This window comes from Bos taurus, chromosome 25 (assembly GCF_002263795.3).
Source record: "Bos taurus isolate L1 Dominette 01449 registration number 42190680 breed Hereford chromosome 25, ARS-UCD2.0, whole genome shotgun sequence".
Lineage (NCBI taxonomy): Eukaryota > Metazoa > Chordata > Mammalia > Artiodactyla > Bovidae > Bos > Bos taurus.
Window position 1 is genome coordinate 26,522,447 of NC_037352.1, and position 15,482 is coordinate 26,537,928.

Here is a 15,482-nt window from a genome sequence, read left to right on the forward strand (position 1 = left end):
AAAAATATGGAACGCTTCACGAATTTGCGTGTCATCCTTGCACAGGGGCCATGCTAATCTCCTCTGTATCGTTCCAATTTTAGTATATGTGCTGCAGAAGCGAGCACCAGACTGGTTAATTTAAACTTTCATGCCTGGGAACAGCTGAAATTATAATCAGGTTAGGTATTAAGTTTTGGTTTGAATGACTTGGCTCAATACAAATGGACTCCATTTGAGGCCTGTTGCCTCATTTTTAATAGATCATAAGTTCTATGTAAATGTTGGCAATTATAAATCCTTTTTTAGAAAAATATTTATTTATTTGGTCATGCCAGGTCTTACTGCAGCATGTGGGATCTAGTTCCCTGACCAGGGATCGAATCTGGGCCCCCTGCACTGGGGGCATGGAGTATTAGCTGCTGAACCACCAGGGAAGTCCATTTAAAAAAAAATTTTTTTTTTTCTTTTTTCTAATGTCAGTGGCTGGAAACTTTTGTTTATTTATTTTTGGCTGCACCGTGCAGTATGCGGGAATCTTGGTTCCCCAACCAGGAATTGAACCCCATGCAGTAGAAGTGCAGTATCCTAACCACTGGACCACGGGAGTCCCCTCTTATATAGCAACTTCTTGACTGTTGCTTCATGGTTTCCCTTTCCTGATCTCTCTTCTGCCTAGTTTCTGATATGCGCACATTTAGTTTTATAATGCTTAAAGTAGTGAATACTTGCATTCTCTTCTTTGCATTGTCTAGAGCTGTACTGTCCAATACAACACCAACTAGCCAAGTGGGACTATTTTAATTTAAATTAATTAAAATTCATTAAGATTTAAAATTCAATGGAAAGAAAGATGTGGCTTTTATACACACACACACACACACACACACACACACCCCTACACACAATGGAATACTACTCAGTCAAAACAAGAATAAAATAATGCATTTGCAGTAACATGGATGGACCCCTAGGGATTATCACACAAAGTGAAATAAGTCAGAAAAAGACGAATATCATATGATATCACTTATATGTGGAATCTAAAAAAATGATACAAATGAACTTATTTATAAAACTCACAGTCATAGAAAACAAACTTATGGTTATCAAAGGTGAAAGAGATGGGGGAGGGATAAATTAGGAATTTATTTAGGGATAAATTGGGATTAACAGGTACACATCACTGTATATACAATAGATAAATAACAAAGACCTATTTATAGCACAGGGAAACTATATTCAATATCTTATTATATACTGAAAAGAATCTGGAAAAGAATCTGAAAAAGTATATATTATATAATATACATATTTTTATTCTATACATTATATAATATACATATAGGATAAAAGAATATATATATATATATAGCTTCCCAGGTGGCACTAGCGGTAAAGAACCCGTCTTCCAATGCAGAAGACATAAGAGATGTGGGTTCAATCCCTGGGTGGGGAAGATCCTCTGGAGGAGGGCATGGCAACCCACTCAAGTATTCTTGCCTGGAGAACCCCATGGACAGAGGAGCCTGGTGGGCTATAATCCACAGGACTGCAAAGAGTCAGACATGACTGAAGCAATTTAGCATGCATATGTTGTTGTATGGCAGAAACCAACACAACATTGTAAATCAACTATACTTCAATTAAAATTTTTTAGCTAATTAATTTATTTTGGCTACACTGGGTCTTTGTTGCTTAGAATGGGCTTTCTCTGGTTGTGGCGAACAGGGGCTACTTTCTAGTTGCGGTGTGTGGCTTCTCATTGTGGTGGCTCCTCTTGTCGCAGAGCACAGGCTCTAGGGAGTTCGGGCTTCAGCGGTTGTGGCGCACAGGCTTAGCTGCCCTGCGGCATGTGGGATCCTCCCAGACCAGGGATCGAACATGTGTCTCCTGCATCGGCAGGCAGATTCTTAACCACTGGACCAATGTAAAAACCAATGGGAAAAACCAGTGTAAAAAAAAAATTGTTTTAAAGATTTAAAATTCATCTCCTTGGTTGCAACTAGCCAGCTGCATTTCAAGTTCTCAAAAACAACACATGGCCAATGGCTTCACTGTACTGATTAGCACAGAAGTAGAATATTTCAATTATCTCAGAAATTCAAGATCAGCACAGTCTGATCTAGAGTCTGGATCAGCAATGTCTGGTCCAGGGTTTGAGTCTAAAAATGGAACACTATTCATTTTCTTTCCTTTAAATATTATACCAATATTATTCAGTGCACAGTCTAATAATTTACTAAGATTACCCACTCTTAATTATGCTTCTTTATTTTTTCCTAGAATATCAAATTGCTTTTCCTAGTTGCTTGCTCTGAGTGGCCTATCTGTTCCCCTGCCTCTCCTCATGGCTACACAGCTTCATCCTGGGACTGGTGGTTATTTCTCTTGAAAGTGGAATCCCCTGTTACCTGAACCCTACATCCTTCTTTCATGATTTATCCCTCATTTTTGTTGGAACACATCCTCAAGTCACTTCCTAAGAAAGTGACCTTTCTAAGAAGAAGTTAAACTTTCTAAGTAATCTTACACCCTAATATGTCTTTATTTTATTCTTATACTTGCTTGATACAGAATTCTTGGCTAAAAATAATTTTCTTTAGAATCTAGAGGGTGTGGTCTGATCTTCTTCTACTATCTGAATACTTGATTTTGCTGATGAAAAGTCTTTGCAGATGAACAGTCTGATGCTAATCCAGGAGTTTTTTTCTCAAAAAAAAAAAAAAAGGAAAAATTGAATGCTTTCAAGTTGGGAAGCCCTACTCCAGTACCTAAATCCCCAATTAGCTTTATTAGTTCACTGTAAAGTATGAATATACTTAAAATAAATACCAGACAGTCAACAAAAAAGCCCTTGAAATGTGAAAAGAAAGTGCCCAGATTAACCAACCCCATCATCCATCCTGCCTTCCTCCTTCCTCAGAGAACCCCAGTTCATTCAGATGGCCACTCTTTCTGCATATCAGGGACACTGACACACCCTTTCAGCTCCAGGAAAAAGTCTGATGATCTAAAGAAACCACCACCACTTCTACCCACGATTGGATCAGAAAAGAGAATGTGACTCCATTCTAGCCACTGAGTTGCAAACTTAGAAGGTTTGAAAGTTCTTCTTTGCCTAAAACAAAAACAAACAAACAAACAAAACAGGAGAGATGACTTTTCTTTCTTACCACGTGATTAAAACACATCCTACAACTCTGAGAAAAACCAGCCCTAAGATGCTGACAACGTTATGGGTACAGAGAATGGAGACAAATAGCATGGGATCCTGGAGGCATTATAAAAACCCAATCAATGAATCCTGAGTCCCCTTTGGTCCCCTTCTATGGGCTTCCTATTAGTTGGTAAAGTTGCAGAATACAAAATCAGTACCTAAAAATCAACTGTGTTCACATACACTAGTAACAGACTATCAGAAAGAGGAATTAAGAAAACAATCCCATTTATAATTGCATCAAAAAGAATGAAATACCTAGGAATAGATTTAACCAAGGAGGCAAAAGATCTGTACACTGAAAACTCTAAGGCATTCATGAAAGAAACTGAAAAAGACAGAAAAATGACATTATATTTCATGTTCACAGATTAGAAGAATTAATATTGTTAAAATGTCCATACCACCAAAAATAATCTAGATTAAATACAATCCATATCAAAATTCTAGTAGCATTTTTCACAGAAATAGAACAAACAATTCTAAAATTTGCAAGGGATCACAAAAGACCCCAAGAGCCAATGCGGTCTTGAGAAAGAACAAAGCTGGAGGCATTACACCTCCTGACTTCAGCCTATATTACAAAGCTACAATAATCAAAGCAGTATGGCACTGGCATAAAAACAGACACACAAATCAATGAAACAGAATAGAGAGCACAAAAATAAATCCACAAAATATGGTCAATTAATTTACAACAACAAACCTAAGAATATACAATGAAGAAAGGAAAGTTCTTCAATTAATGGTGTTGGGAAAACTGGACAATCACATGTAAAAAAATTAGTCTTTGTTGTTTAGTGACTAAGTCGTGTCTGACTCTTTTATGACCCCATAGCCTGTAGCTCACCAGGCTCTTCTTTCCATGGGATTTTTCAGGGAAGGATACTGGAGTGGGTTGCCATTTCCTTCTGCAAAGGATCTTCCCAACCCAGGGATTGAACCTGCATCTCCTGAATTGGCAGGTGGATTCTTTACCACTGAGCCACCAGGGAAGCCTTAACCTGCACCCTTATCTTACATCATACACAAAAAATATCTCAGAATGGACTGAGGCTGGAACTTAAGACCTGAAACCATAAAACTCCTGGAAGATAACATAGGCAATAAGCTCCTTGACATTGGTTACGACAATGACTTTTTGAACTTAATACCAAAAACAAAAGTAAACAAGTGGGACTACATTAAACTAGAAAGTTTCTGCACAGCAAAGAAAACTATCAATAAAATGAAAAAGCAGGGACTTCCCTGCTGGTCCAGTGGTTAAGAATCCACCTTCCAATTCAGAGGACTCTGGTTTGATCCTTGGTCAGGGAACTAAGACCCCACATGTTGATGAGCAACTGAGCCCACACACCCCAACTAAGACCCAATGCAGCCAAACAAACAAAATCCAAGGCTAAGAAAGAGTAAGTAGAGTGACGAACTCCACATTTGACTATGAACTTCCTGGGGCCGACCCCCAAAGGGACAATTTATATGATGAGTTCTCTTATTCAAGGAGGAAGAAATACAATAGTTCCTCAGAGGAGTCTGGTGTTTTCCTGGCACTCACTTATAAAATTACTTTTCACATGAGAATATCCTTCATGCTGGTTAATGTCAGGGATGACATCAACCAACAACATGTCAGTCATGAGTAAGGTCTAGGCCTTGAAGGCAAACATTCTAGCCTGATTCCCTGACCTTAACTGTGTGAAGTTGGGCACATTTCTTTTCTTTTTTCTTTTTATGGCTGTGCCACGCAGCTTGCAGGATTAGTTCCCCAACCAAAGATGGAACCCTGGCTCCCCCGCAGTTAAAGCACTGGGTCCTAACCACTGGGCCACCAGGCAATTCCCTTGGGCACATTTCTGAGTCTGTTTTCTAGACCTTTGAAATGAGAATAAAGAATCTACCTCACAATGTTATTTAATTTGTTCATTTATTTCATAAATATTTGTTGAACGCTACAGTAAATTCCCCGGTGACTCAGCAGCAAAGAATCTGCCTACAATGCAGATGATGCAGAAGATTCGGGTTTTTTCCCTGGGTGGGGAAGATCCCCTGGAGGAGGGCATGGCAACCCACTCCAGTATTCTTGCCTGGAGAATCCCATGGATAGAGAAGTCTGGAGGGCTACAGTCCATGGGGTCGCAGAGTCGGACACAACTGAAGCCACTGAGCATGAAAGCAACCATGAGTTAGGCATAGTTTGTAATCATGAACCAAAGAAAGTGCCAGTCACCTGTCCTCCTGGAGGTGACCGTCTCCCAAGGGGAGACAGAGTCTAGACAAATCTACAGTGTTTGCTATTATGGAGAACAAAGTCAAATCAAAGATCCTATCAGCAGATCATGCCTGGCGTGTTCTGGGAACCCCAAGGAAGCCAGCATGTCTGAAGCAGAGTGCATGCCAGGGAGAGGGTGGGAGGGGAGGTAGGAGAGAAAATAGGGCCAGATCCTGAGGGCAGGAGTTCCTGCACTGGGTCAGGTGAGAGATGAAGGAGTCCAAACCAGGACGATGGGCAATGTGGAGGGCAGTTCAACTGTTGCTTATTTTCTGAGGTAGAACCAGTGGAATTTCTTAGCCTATTAGCTTTGGTGGGGGTAGGGGGGTGTTGTGAGAGAGAGGATCTGACAACACCAAGATTTCTGTCACAACTAACTGTAAGAACCAAATTGTGGTTTTCAGATACGGGAAGGCTGGGGATGGAGCAGGTTTGGGGGAGAAGATAAAGAATTCATCTGGGAACATGCTAAATTCGATACGCCTCTTAGACACCCAAGTGGAGGTTCCAAGTAAGCAATTCTCTATGAGCCCCTACCAGCTCCCAGAAGACACCCACTCTGAAGTATGAATTTGGGGGTCATCAGACCATGGGGTTGCTAAGAGTTGGACATGACTGAGCAGCTTCACTTTCACTTTTCACTTTTCACTTTCATGCATTGGAGAAGGAAATGACAACCCACTCCAGCGTTCTTACCTGGAGAATCCCAGAGATGGGGGAGCCTGGTGGGCTGCCATCTATGGGGTCGCTAAGTCAGACTAAAGCGACTTGGCAGCAGCAGCAGCAGCAACAGAATATGGTTGGTATTTAAAGCCATGTCCAGATGAGCTCAGCTCAAGAGTGAGTGTGGATGAAGAGATGAGGACATATGAGATGGGTATTACTCCAGTGAAGAATGGGCCACAGTGGCTCAGAGAGGTTAAGTGACTTATCTAAGGTCACACAGCTGGTATGGGGTAGAATCTGCATTGACAACTAGGTCCTGGTACTGCATTCACAAGGGTCTTAGATCTTAAGTACTGCTTTAGAGTTGTCCTTGCAGGCTTCTCTTTATCCAATTGACCTGGGGCTATCATTAAGTGTTTAAAGGGTTTGTGTGCGTGCGTGCTAAGTTGTTTCAGTTGTGTCTGACTCTGTGCAACCCTATGGATTGTATGTATATTTGATTTACAATGTTATGTTAGTTTCAGGTATACAGCAAAGTGATTCAGGTGTGTATATATATTCGTGCAAGCTAAATCGCTTCAGTCGTGTCCAACTCTTTGCGACCCTATGGACTGTAGCCCACCAGGCTCCTCTGTCCATGGGGATTCTCCAGGCAAGAATACTAGAGTGGGTTGCCATGTCTTCCTCCCAGGGATCTTCCCAATCCAGGGATCAAACCTGTGTATCTTAAATCCACCTGTATTGGCAGGCAGGTTCTTTACCATAAGCACCACCTGGGAAACCCTTAGAGGGTTTAACTGGTGTTTAACTGGTGGGCTCTAAAGCCCTTGATGTTTCCAGCTGAGCTTTGAGAAAAGCCAGAGAATCAGGAGTCCAAGTTCAGGCCTGGAGGTCTGATGGGATTCCCACACACCAAGACAGTGAAGATCTGTGTGCTTCGCAAAGCCAGAGGTCGTAGGAATTGAAATACTAGATTTTGGAAGCTAGAGGACCTGGCTGACCAGGTATTGGCCATTAAGGCATGTTTTTGGATCCATTCCAGCCCCAGAATAATTAATGAAGTACTCAGTACACCCGTGCGGCTTTCCTCCAGTCTGGAAAATGTCACCAACGGGTGTCACCAACTGCTTGCCCTCATCCCAGCTCTAAATTGAAGAGAATGGTAAAATGATAAATGACAAATGGTAAGATGGTAAATGATAAAACAAAGATAATGCTTGTCTCTCCAGGAATGCTATAAGGTTAAACAAGAAAATGTCAATGAAATCACCCAGCTTAGGTCAAGCCCTGGCACAGAGTTGAATTCCTTCTCCTGCCTCGGCCATTAAGAATCTCCGCAGAGATCCCTCACAAGCCGTAAGACTTCCAGGGGTCCCCTGTTGCCTTTGCCCCAGGCACTTGTTCAGTTGGACACATCCCACCTAGGAAGTGGTCTTCAGAGTTCCATAGACCCTGGGGTTCAGAAGTGGTGCTTTGGGGCTTGTCACCCTAGCCTGATTAGTCATCTGCCTTCCACCCCGCAGACCCTTCTCTGCCCTGCTCTCTACCCTGGAGGCTCCTTTGCTCTCTGGCTCCCACTTGGGTTCAGCTAAAGGTAGGACAGGCTGGAGATCAGAGGGAAAGAAAAGAGAGGACATTTCTGCCCCGCTCTAGTCACACTTCTGACTTTATCTCTCTGCTCATGTCTATACGATCTGTGAGGTGACCTCCTGTGATACTGTGATTCAAAATAAGAAATATATATTTGACCTTTGTCTCATTTCTGGCACAGAACTCCCCCATACCACACACACACACTGGAATTGATGATCAGAATTATACCCCCTCCTAAGTGTTTCTAGCTTTCACGGGGTTCAGCAACACTATTTCTTCCCTTAAATCTTGGAATTAGTAACATTTTCCCTTTATTGTTAGCCTCTGGGGGCTTCAACATTCTTTGTAGGTTCCTTTAATATCATACCTATAACTCTACCAGGAGTCCCTATATTAAAGCCTCTGGAATTGTGCTGTCCCATACAATAATCACTGCAATTTAACTTACAATAATTAAAATTAAATACAATTTGGGACTTCCCTGGTGGTCCAGTGGTTAAGAATCTGCCTTGCAAGGAAAGGACACTGATTCGATCCCTAGTGGGGGAACTAAAATCCCACATGCCTTTGAGCAACTAAGCCTCAGAGCCACAGCTAGAGAGTCCTCACTACACAACAAAAGATCCCTCATGAAGCAAGGAAGATCCTGTGTGGCACAACTAAGACCTGATACAGCCAAATAAAATAAATTAATTAATTAAAAAAAAAAAAGCCACTGGCCCAAGCCATCCCTCCATTACCCGCCATGGAGTCATTCTGGCTACTCCTTCAGGAAACTCCAGAAGGCCCCACATTCCTGCTACTGATGGGTTTACACCCATATAACAACTGGAGAATGGAATGTAAACCCACTCCAGTACTCTTGTCTGGCAAATCCCATGGACAGAGGAGCCTAGTAGGCTTCAGTCCATGGGGTCGCTAAGAATCGGACACGACTGAGTGACTTCATTTTCACTTTTCACTTTCATGCATTGGAGAAGGAAATGGCAACCTACTCCAGTGTTCTTGCCTGGAGAATCCCAGGGACGGGGGGAGCCTGGTGGGCTGCCATCTATGGGGTCGCACAGAGTCGGACACGACTGAAGTGACTTAGCAGCAGCAGCAGCAGCAGGCATTAAACAAAGTCAAGGACCTTTAGTTCCCTTTCTTATCAAGGGCTACAGATAATACTTGGATCTATTTTGCAGATACTTTCTATTTGCAGAAATCCCCTCCAGGTGGAAGAAGTTCACTATATATTGCCCACAAGCACATAGAACCCAGACAGGTTAGAACCAGAAGGTTGATGATGCTGACTTCCGTCACCTCACTGCAAACCAATCAGAAGAATAACCACATGCTGATCATGGGCCCCGCAACCCTCTCTTCAACATGTAGCTGCTTCCTCTTTCCCCTATACAATCTCCAAGCAAAAACTTGGGAAATGGGAAGTTGGTTTTTTTGGATGTGAGTCCACCTTCTCCCTAGGATTGCCAGCTTCCTCAATAAAGGTGTCTTTCCTTATGTAGCACTTGTCTCGTACTGGACTCTTGAGCAATGAGCAGCCAAAACTGAGTTCAGTAACAAGCCCACAGCCATGACACTCAAGGACTGGCTCCTTCCACCACCCTGTTTCCCCATGCCTGCCTCTAGCCCACACGGCATGGGTGCTCATGAACACAGAGAATGGGGGCTTTCTGCTGACCTCTGTGGAGAACTCTGGGGACATTTGTAGAAGACCAAAAGCTGCCCTCTACTGTCTCAACAGCCACTGATCTGGGGACACAAGGTGGGGCTGGGCTGGGGTGCCACACAGTGTAACCAGAGAGCCTGCCTGAGCTCTGATCAGAATGCAGTAACAGGGGCTGGATATACCTACTTTTAAATTTAAAAAAATTTTAATTTTTTTAAATATTTATCTATTTGGCTGCATCGAGTCAAAGTGGACAAGGATGGGATCTTTCATTGCAGCATCCAGGCTTCTCTAGTTGAGGCACTTGGGATCTAGCATGTTCAGGTTCAGTAGTTGTAATGCGTGGACTTGGTTGTCTCTCTGCATGTGGGATCTTAGTTTCCCAACCAGGGATCGGACCCGCATCTCTTATGTCTCCTGCATTGCAGGTGGATTCTTTATCCACTGAACCATCTGGGAAGCCCTCCAGTCCTGTCTAAGGAATTGTAAAAACAAGTTTTGAAAGCATCAAACTGTTTTCAAGGCACTATGAACCCCCCACTTCCAAACTTCTTGGCCAAGTAATAAAACTGGTTTTTAATTAATTATTTTTGGTTGCACTTGGTGTTTGTCGCTGCGTGTGGGCTTTCTCAAGCTGTGGTGCATGGGCTCAGCTGTCCCCCAGGCCTGTGGAATCTTCTCTGACCAGGAATCAAACCTGTGTCCTCTACATTGACAGGCAGATTCCCGGGACCACTAGGGAAGTCCCAACATAACTGTTTTTGAGAACAAAGTTCAAAATATTTAAAGGAAGAGGTTGCCACCTATGTTTGAGTGAGGAGGTCAGCAAATCCTCTCCCCAAAGGTAACTATAAATCTGGGTAAAACAGACAAAACAGTCACTTTGGAGCTCTGAAACTGACCAAACACATGCCCCAATCTAAGAAGGAATTGACTTGAAAACTGCTCAACTTTGAGTTAGAACTGGGGGAGGCTGTTCCTGTGTTCTTGCTTGAGGCTGCTTCATCTCATCTCATCCCAGCTGCCAAGGTGGGACAGTGTTGAGGACCAGCAGATTCACTGATGAAGGGGGCTCATTGGATTTAGAGATGCAGACAGTGCCCACACCAAGCAATGTTGCTGGTAGAAGTAGCCAAATTGGGGGTGTGCAAGTGAGAAGAGCTGATGCTTTTACTAGCCTGATGCTGTGGTTGAGATTGAGGCACGCATACTCCTAGCTGAGGCTGTGTGCATTTGCAGCGGAGGGCAGGGGGGCCCACTCCATCCTTCCACGCTTGGCTAACCCTGGGGCCACATGCGCAGAGAAGCTTCAAAAGGGCTCAGAGGAAAGTAAATCTGGGGCCAACTTGAAAACAGCTTGAACTTTGTACTCTCCTACCCACACACAGATTTGTTGGCAGAGAACAGAATTCGCACTGATGCGAGGTAACTGAGTACAGCCTCCATTCAATAAGTGGCTGACCATTAAGTGACACTGACACAGAGGTCTTCCTAGGAACCCAAGCTTAAAAATAAAAACATCAATTGGTTAAAAAACAAAACACAAAAAAACAGGGTAGAGACCATGGCCACACGGCATGAAGGAGGCAGATTTCACAGATACTGCCTACCAGGCTAATTATTAAACAAACAAACAAACAAACAAACAAACCAACAACAACCTTTAGGGGGCATCAGTCCAAACTCAGTGGGAAAAAAAATGTAATAGACCAAGACTTTGAAGTACCTATTATAAATATGTTCAAAGAACTAACAAAGAAAAGTGTGACAACAAAACAAAGACTTAAAGCATGCCAATGAATCAAAAATAGATCTTGAGAAGGGGGAGAAATCATGGATTTTTTTCAAAGGAAAGAAGTTCTGATACCTTCTACGACACGGACGAAGCTTCAAAACAGTATGCTAAGTGGAATAAGTCGGACACAAAAGGGCAAATTCAGAGAAACAGCAAAAATGGAGACTACCAGGGATTGGAGGGAGAGAGGAATGGGGAGTTTTTTGTTTAGTGAGGGTACAGAGTGTCTGTTAGGATGGTAAAAAATTTCTGAAGGACTTCCCTGGCAGTTCCGTGGTTAGGAATCTGCCTGCCAACATGGGAGACAAAGGTGTGATCCCTGGTCTGGGAAGATTCCACTTGTCGTGGAGCCACGAAGCCCAGGAGCCACAACTACCAAGACTTGAGCGCCCTAGAGTTCATGCTCTGAAACAAGAGAAGCCACCACAAGGAGAAGTTCGAGCACCGCAACTAGAGAAAGCCCACACATACAGCAACGCAGACTCAGCACAGCCAAAAATAAATACATCATTTTTAAAAATTAGAAAAAAATAAAATAGGCCATAAATTGGGTCAGTTCACTCATCAAAAATCCTGGCTAGACTTCAGGATCACACAGGCCTGGGTTCTATCACTCTCTCATTTTCAGATTCTTCAATATGGGGCAGGTCAGTTTTCCTCACCTCTCTGAGCCTCATTTTTCTCATCAGCAAGATGGGGAAAATATGTAGCTAACTAGTAGGTTGTTGGGAAGATGAAATATAATACTCCTAACTTATTTAGATACTTAAGAAATGTCAGAAATTCCCCGGTGGTCCAGCAGTTGGGACCCTGTGCTAGCACTGCTGAGGGCCTGGGTTCGATCCCTGATCTGGGAACTAAGATCCCACAAGCATGGGAAAAGAAAAGGAAAAGAAAAGAGAGATGTCAAATGACTTCCTCTTCTCTTATCAAATAGAGATGGGTTTAGAGTAGGAAGTCTGAGTCAGATAAGAGGCCTTTAGGTCAGAGGGCAAAAGCCCACATCGTGTCCAAGTGACCATGGAGAGCTTGAAATAGAGAAAGGTGTCCAAAACAGGGAGCCACAGGGCCGGATGCCACAGAGTTGAGTGGGGCAGAGACATGCAGGGTAGTGGGTGGAGAACAGGAAAGTGAGAGCAAGGACGATAGCATCAGAACAGGAAGACCAGATGCTGCCCAAGCAAATCTCAGTCAGCATCAGCATCTGCAGCTAGATTTTACACACTGGTCACATGCAGGGTTTACACAGAGAAAGTGTTAGTTGCTCAGTGGTGTCCAATTCTTTGCCACCCCATGGACTGCAACCCACCAGGCTCCTCTGCACATGGGATTAACCTGGTAAGGATACTGGAGTGGGTTGCCATTTCCTCCTCCAGTGGATCTTCCCAACCCAGGGATGGAACCCGGGTCTCCTACACTGCAGGCACTACACCATCTGAGCCCCCAGGGCAGCTGTGGCTTACACAAGGAGGTGGGCCTTACCTACAGGGCAGGCTGGGCCAGACAAGCCTCCTGGAGAACGGGGTCGTGTCGGCCCCCAGCCAGCCAACTGGAGATGTGAGCTGGGATGTTCCCCCTGAAGGAGGTTGGTGGTGATCTGGGAAGTGGTGAACCTACCACAGTGAAAGTGTATCACTGAACTTGGGGAATAGTCAAAAAGGACCAGGAGCAGCCCAGCCTCTGTGGGGAGTTCAGAAATGGCTACTGACTTTGTCCTTTATCCACCCTCGAATCATGCGCAAAACGTACATGCTCCGACTCCATCAACTGCAGCCCACCAGGCCCCTCTGTCCATGGGATTTTCCTGGCCAGAATACTGGAGTGGGTTGCCATTTCCTCCCCCAGGGATCTTCCCAAAACAGGGATCAAATCTGTGTCTCTGTGTCTCCTGCATTGACAGGCAAATTCTTTACCACTGAGCCACCTGGGAAGCCCTCCATGTGTAAAACATCTGCTACTAAATCCACTCTTGAGGGAATTCCCTGGCAGTTCAGGGGTTAGGACTTTGCACTTTCATTGCTGAGGACACAAGTTCAATCCTGGTCAGGGAACTAAGATCCCGAAAGCTTCTGGGTATGGCCAAGAACAAACCAACCCACACTTGAAAGGAATTCCTCTTGGGTCTCAGCATCAGGAAGAGATGGGCATCTCCAGGGCTCTAGCTTGGTTCTGGCTGGGAGCAGAGTGGAAGGCAGGCTGCCAGGTTCAGGCCTCCCCACTGCCTAGGAGCCTGGGGTTCAGTGACTGTGCAATGAGGCGTCAAGCCAGCCAGGCGGGTCTAGAATGGAGGGCACGTGTGTCAAAGGTATGAATACACCAAACCTCCTCAGGCTTTGTGGATTCTGACTCTTCATTAATCTTAACCCCTTTTGGGGCTCCTTCCCAGACCTCATCTCCCTCAGGACCCCACCAGAGGCCCAGGGCAAAGTGTGATACCCTGGAGTATCCAGACTCCCCTCCCCGAATCCTGCTACTCTTCCAGAAAACAGCCTGCCAAAGGCAAGAGGCTGCATTTCAGAGGGGCAAGTGTCCGATGCAGTAATGACACCTGCAACTTTGACCTTGAACTCTCCTGTAAATCTGCCCCTGGCTCAATGATACCTCAGGATTTAGAATGAAACTAACGACCCCTCAGCCCTGCCTCCCTGGAAGATGCTTGGCCTTCCCAGGTGGCCCAGTGATAAAGAACCTGGCAAGCTGTAGTCCACGGGGTCACTAAGAGCCAGACAGGACTGAGCAACTGAACAAAGCCCTGCTTGTACTCTAATCTTGTCAGAGACCTCACCTGTGAACCACGTTATAAATCCATCATTAAATTCTCCCAGGTTGGGGCACATAGTTTTTAGAGGCAGAATCCCAGTGTGTCCCCCTTCGTCTGGCAAAGTAATAAAGCTCTCCTTTTCTATTCCACCCAAAACTCTGTCTCTGAGATTTGATTTAGCACTGGGGTAGAGAGGCTGAACTTTTGGTAATGGAGCCTGGAGCCTGGAGCTGAGGGAGGCAGCAGGGAAGAGACATGTGGAGCTGGAAGGGCTGGTTCAGGCCAGGCCATAGGAAACCCATCAGCTTCAAGTTTTCAAACTTGATCTTGAGGGCAATGGGGAGCCTTGAAAAAGTTTCAGTGAGGGGCTTCCCTGGTGGCTCAGTGGTAAAGAATCCACCTGCCAATGCTGGAGATGCGGGTTCAATCCTTGGGCCGGGAAGATCCTTCATGCTGCGGAGCAATTAAGCCCGTGCGCCACAACCACTGAACCTGTGCCCTCAAGCCTGTGCACCCCAACTACTGAAGCCTGACTGTCCAAGAGCCTGTGCTCCACACCAACAGAAGCCACAGCAATGAGAAGTCTTCGCACCTCAACTAGAGAGCAGCACCCTGCTCACAACTAGAGATACGCCTGCACAGCAATGAAGACCCAGCATAGCCATAGATAGATAAAAACCAATTCCATTTATATAACATAAAAAAGATGTAAATACTTAAAAGTTTCAGTGAAAGGCAAGGTTCTTCACTTCTGACTTCCTATTCCAAACCCATAACCCAATGGGGATGAATCATAGGGGAAATTTCAGACAAGTCCAAATTTTAGGAATTTGACCAAAAACCACACCAGCACTCCTCAAATTGGTCAAGGTCAGTGAAAACAAGTCGGAGGAGCAGTCAGAACAGAGAAAGCTAAGGAGACAGGACAGCTAAATGTACCGCGGTGTTCCAGACAGGATTCTGAAACAGAAGAGGGATGTTACGGAAAGTTAGTAAAACATAAATAAAAGTTTAATCCATCCACACAATGGAATGTTACCCAACAATAAAGGTACTATTATACATTACATAGATGAATCTTAGAAACATGCCAAGTACAAGAAGCACACACAGAAAACACATTAGACCACATACGGGATGATTCCATTTGTGTGAAATGCCCAAAACAGGCAAATCTCGAGACAGGAAGTAGGTTAGAGGCTCGCAGGGGCTGGAGGGTGTGGGGATGGGGAGAAATGGGGGAGGAACTACTGCCGAGTGGGGTTTCTTTTAGACAAAATTCTAAAATGAGGTTGTAACAATGCTTTCGCAACCCTGTGAATGTACTAAACACAATGGTGCTTTAAGTGGGTGGATTCTATTGCAGTAAAGCTATTTAAAAATAGTAATGTCGAAAACAAAAAGTAAAAAAATAAAAATAGTAATAACATTGGTTCATGGGTTAACAAATGTTCCACTGAAAGATGTTAACAATAGGGGAAACTGGATGTATGCTCTGTGATATTTTTGTAAATCTACAAAACAACT

At 44.2% G+C, this 15,482-nt stretch overlaps 1 non-coding gene across 1 annotated transcript; it reads right to left on the reverse strand.

The window, feature by feature from the left end:
- On the reverse strand, nucleotides 1-107 carry LOC112444366 (U6 spliceosomal RNA). Its single transcript, XR_003032696.1, has one exon. It is a non-coding gene; the product is annotated as a U6 spliceosomal RNA (small nuclear RNA).
- Between the last annotated feature and the right edge of the window lie 15,375 nt (nucleotides 108-15,482).